The sequence below is a fragment of the Sturnira hondurensis genome, unplaced genomic scaffold (assembly GCF_014824575.4).
Source record: "Sturnira hondurensis isolate 20B ecotype Veracruz unplaced genomic scaffold, ASM1482457v3 Scaffold0002840, whole genome shotgun sequence".
NCBI lineage: Eukaryota > Metazoa > Chordata > Mammalia > Chiroptera > Phyllostomidae > Sturnira > Sturnira hondurensis.
In genome coordinates, this window is record NW_028075471.1 from 21826922 (window position 1) to 21832474 (window position 5553).

Consider the following 5553-nt stretch of genomic DNA (forward strand, 5'->3'; position numbering starts at 1 on the left):
TTCCTCTGGGGCCGTTTCTGGAGCCCCTGAGTGTCTGTAACAGAAGCTTCAGGATCCTGCCCTTGAAAACTGACAACAGAGCCACAATCAAAACTGACTTGACTAAACCAAGGCTGGGGTGGGAGTTGGGGGGGCGGCAAAGGTCTGCATCCTGGAGGGACCCTGAGTCACAAAAGGGGCTTCCTCACACTTAGTCTTTCTGTCACGTGGGAGAAGACGCCAGAACCGCTGTGTGGAAGTGAACACAGGATGTTCTTGGAGAATAGCATGTTCAATGAAGAGCTTGCCATGTGCCAGGCACCCTTCCAGTCCCTTTACCTGCCTGTTTAATCATCACAGCTGCACCAACTTAGGCCAGGCTGTGTACTAGGTCTGCTTTGAAGTGCTTTACGAACACCATTGGTATTTGTCCTCTAGTCAGTGCTACAGAGCAGGACTTCAATCCCCATTGTGCAGATGAGGAAACTGAGACACAGAGAGGCTAGGTCATTTGTCCAGGGATACACAGCATGTCAGAGGCAGAGCCAGGATTTGAACCCAGGCAGTCCCACTGTGGACTCCCTGCTCTTGACCTCGGTGCCTTGTCCCAGGCAGGGAAGCAGGCGACATGGGGCACAGATGTGGGAGGGGGCCCTACTTCTATGACAGCATGTCCCCATGACCAGAGACAACAACAGGGAGGCAAGCACACTGCGGTAGCCGGGCTGTGGGGGCGAACAGAGAGCAGGGACTGGAAAGAGGAAAGGTAACTTTATCCAAACCTAACATACATGAGTTCAAGTCTGAACTTCACACTTGACCAGCAGAGGTGAGCCTCAGTTTACTCCTCTGCAAAATGGGGGTAGCTACGTCTACCTCCTGGGGTGTTATGGGAATTCCAGGTTGCAGAAATACTGTGTGCACAGTGCCTGCATCCAACTGATGATTAGAAAATGCTCCAGGCCCCTCCTTCATGAACAGATATTTGCCAAGGGCAGGATCAAGCCATGGTCCTCCCTAAGAGCTCCCAGCTCGTTCGAAGTGCCCACAGATGCTGCCAGCAGCTCAGATAAGGACGAAAGTGTGAGGCCACCTGGACAACAGTGACTGGGTAACACCTGGGTCCTTTCTTCTTCCGTGTGTGTTCCAGGAGTCCAGGTTTTCATTCTGATAGTCATTGCAAGCAAGCTCTTCGATACGAGTGGGATGAAACACATTAGCACTGGGAAGTTAAATGAAGACCGTCTGTTGGCAGACTTTCTTTGCCCTAAGAAAACACGTTAGTGGGAAACTAATATATTGGATGCAATATACAAGGTCTGTCTAGAAAAAGCCCAGCCATTGTGAATATAACAAGAATGGTTTGCACAAGACTGATGTGACCTGACAGCCAAGGAGAGTGGACTAGAATGCGCATGCATGAATAATGACGACTTCACTGTACTAGTCAGTGGGGCGGTAGATGCCACTGAGTGAGCATGTGTACTGTGTGGCCACCACATTCACAAAGACTGGGCAAGTAGAGTAATGAATCTGCATCAAATTTTGTGCTAAGCTGGAAACTATTGGGATGATTCAGAAGGCCACAGGTATGAGCAACTGCTAATGGGCAACTTCGTCACTACAGTGCACCCACTCACGTATTATGTCTCATGCAGAGTTGCAAAACATCAAATTATCCAGGGGACTCAGCCCCTCTACAGCCCAGATTGGGCGCTCTGTGACTTCTGGCTTTTCCCAAAACTCAAATCACCTTTGAAAGGGAGAAGATTTCAGATCATTGATGAGATTCAGGAAAATATAATGGGACACCTGATGGCAATTGGAAGAACTATGTGAGGTCCCAAGGTGCCTCCTTTGAAGGGAACTGAGGCATCATTGTCCTATGTACGGTGTTTCTTGCATCTTCTTCAATAAATGTCTCTGTTTTTCGTATTACATGGCTGGATACCTTCTGATAAGATCTTGTGTATTTGTGTAAAAACAAGTACAAACCAATTATTTCTCAGTTCTAATAAGTTTAGAAGTAACATTTTGGGGAGAAATTACAGTGCCATTGGAGTGGAAGGGACATCCTCTTTGTTTGATTAAAATTTTCATAAAATTAAGTAGAGAATTTGATACACTTTCAGACTGAGTGCAATATGTTTCCTTTTGCAAGCTAAAAATTAGAATTACAACCATCCCTACATTGCTGATGTCCACATAGTGACCAACAGTATCAGGTGATCCCAGCAAGCAGGTAATTGTCGTCTAACAGAAAGAGCCCTGAAACTCAATGCAGAGGGTTATACAAGTCGGGGGTGTGGGGGACGAAGGAAGGAAGGGGAAAGAGCAAAAGGGGACACGACTTTCAAACCTAGCTGAGCACTGACTTGGGCTACCTCTCACACCCCACTGACTTTGCACCTCTAACTGTCCACAGCGCACAGAAGGACAGGCTCTGGGGCCCCTGGCATGTTGCCTCCCAGGCTTGGTATCTGAAAGCTTCTCCCACCCCTGTCCAAACTCCCTTCCCCCTCCTTCATGGTTCGGCTGGTTGAGCTCATTAATTGGCACAAGCTATGTTTCCCCCCTCTAATAAATAATTCTTAATTTAATTCATCTCCTTTTTAGAGCATATGCTACCTACAGAGATGGTGCTCCTTCTGCAGAGGCCCTGATGCAGGGAGACGGCTATCACAGCAAATTCATTTTTTCCAGAACATTAGCCCAGAATTCTTAATCACTCTGCTGGAGCAACCAGGTTTCCGCGGCCACGTGATGGCGAAGCCCCTGGCCCATCTCATCTTCTCACTCGGAAGCCCACTTGAATTCACGAGCTGGAAACACATCGGTTCTAAATTGGGAATTTAGCGGTCTTCCTGATAGAAAGCAGTGAGGTAGTGCTGCTAATGGAAGACTTATTCCTGTTATTAAATTACGTGGACATTGTGTTCTTGATTTCTGTGACCCATTACACACAGTGGCATCTTTCTCCAAATGGCACCTTGGGACAGCTTTCTAATAACCTGTTAAAAAATAACAGAGTTGTTTGTACTGAAAGAACTCATTCATTAACTGTTCTCAATTGAATAAATGCTTCTCTCTCTTTCAGAGGGTCAACAAGGTGAACGACCCGTGAGCCATCACGAAGCACAGTGGAGGCAGCAGGCCCTCACGGCCCAGGCTGCCCCCCCACCCCTTCCTCCCAAAGACTGGTTGGGGAGGGCTCCACGAGTCCAGTGCCTTCTTGTCCCCTGAAACCCCCACTTCCAGCACACCCCCAGTAACCACACTGGAAAAGCAAGTCCTGAAGTTCACGAGGAAAAGGCAAACCTACTGGAGTTGCCTGTAGCAAGCAGTTCCACATAAGGGAGACGGGCATCTGGGTTGCGAATGGGTAGAAGTTTCAGTGGAGTGAGGGCCCCGCCCACCACAATGGCATGAAAGACAGAAATTCCTTGGTGTCCTGGACAGGCCAGGGTTCCGCCTGGGATGCAGCCACTGGCTTCCCCCTGCCACCGCCCCCCACCAAGGTCCTGGCATCGAACCTTCTAGGAGGGGGAATTGGACAGCCTGGGTGGGTTTATTTGCTAAACAAAGGTTCTCCCTTACCTTAAAAACAAATCAACAATTTTTAAAGTCTTTTGTCAGGTTTTATTACACGAGAAAAGCCAAAAATGGGGAAATAAAATTCTTAAATTTATATCAATAGGGTAATGATTAAGTCGAAAAGAATGTATCCATAGTATAGAATATTAAGAATTTCTTAAAAGAATGAAGTGTGCTTGAAGTTGAAAGTTTCTTCATGACATTCTTCATTTTTAAGTGTTAAGTAGATACAATGTTATAGATATATGTCAAGTGTAAAGAATAATAACCCACCGCCATGAACTCCCTTCAGGAAACCAAGGACGGACGCTACTTGGAGGTGCTCAGGGCCCCCTCCCCCATCCTAATCTGGTCTCTCCGTTTCTGCTCAGAGTGAAACACTATTCTGGCTTTTGAGTTCATTTCCCCATGTTCTGTGGACAATTATTTTTATTTTCTAACACTTACAAATAGTGTATCATTTGATTTTTTATCTTTGGACTTTCATTTTCTTTCATGACTTGCTTTTTCCACTAGAAACGAAGCTCACGGCACTCGTCCCTGAGGACGGGTCAGGCAGCGTCGGCTCGTTTTAACGGCTGCGTCTTGTCCGTCCACAAGCACCTGTCACAGGCTTCAAAAATGTCCATGGGATCTGCCAGTGGGACTTTGGGTCTCTTAGACAGTTTTTGTTATTATAAACAGTGCTACTGTTCTTTATATTCTTGAATATTGTAATTCGTCCAATCTGGTGATATGATAATATGGCTTTAATTTGCATTTACCTACTCACTAATGAGTTGAACATTTTTCACGTGTTTATAAGTCATTCGTGTTCTCTTTTGTAATCGACTGCTCAACCCTTCTGCCATTCGCCGTTGCTTCACTATCAGTTTTTAAAATCTGATTTGTCCGGGTGCTTCACATATTCTGAGAATGAGTAATACATGTTCTTTAGGCATTCTGGAAATGACTGTTCTATGTATCTGCGAAAGAATGTTCCACTTTGGAGTTTGCCTTTTTACTCTCTTTATAGAAGTTTGTAATCTGTTCCTTTTTAAGATGTGTTTTTATCACGTTAACATTTTCCTTACCTTGACATCGTGAAGGGATTTGCCATCTTTTCTCCTAAGAAGAACTTTAGTAGTCCACAATACGGTCTCTCATGATGTGATGTTAGGAGGCTGGATTGAGGAAGGGGTTAATTTTCTTTTTTTTCCTTATGTGGATAAGAAATTATTCTGTAAATATGACATTGAACAATCTTTCCCCCTCCATTATTTGCAATCTTGGCTCCGTTATTAACTAAGTGGGCGCACATGTCCGAGCCTGTCTCTGGGCTCCAGTCTGTTCCGTGGCCGATTGGTCTCCTCCTGCACCAGCCCAGACCACCTGAGCCCCCAGGTTGTCCCTAACACCCCCCGTTAGCTGGCGAGGCCCGCGGTCCCGTACTCAGCTTGGGACGCCTTCAGCAACTCAGACTCCAGAGGCTCCTCCACATAAACATTCGAAGCATCTTGTTGAGTTCATCAGCACAGAGGAGCCTTGGATGGGATGGAACTGAACCCCTCAGTCAATCTGGAGAGTCGACATCTTTGAAGTATTGAGTTATTTGACTCATGAACATGGTATCATGTCCACTGAAGACTGACCGAAGACATGTGTGTTTTTCTTTCTAGTCCTCTGTGTGTGTGTTTGTTTCTATATTATGAGGCTCTTTCTTATTTTATAGTTTTTACCAGAGACGCAGTAACTTCACACTTCTCTTTTGTTTCGTAGGAACAAAGCAGCTCTTGTTTGTTTGTCTGTGTGTTTGTTTGTTTGGGGTCTCTGTCTGACTGCCGCAGCCTTTCCCACGGTTTCGTGTCTGACCCTTCTGCAAACTTCCGCACCACGGGTCTATTGTAAAAGGCATGTGGCTCAGTTTGTTTCTGAAACCCACCTTCAAAATCCAATTCTGCCTCAACTAGAAAACTTAGCCTTTGGAAGTGACATATTCTG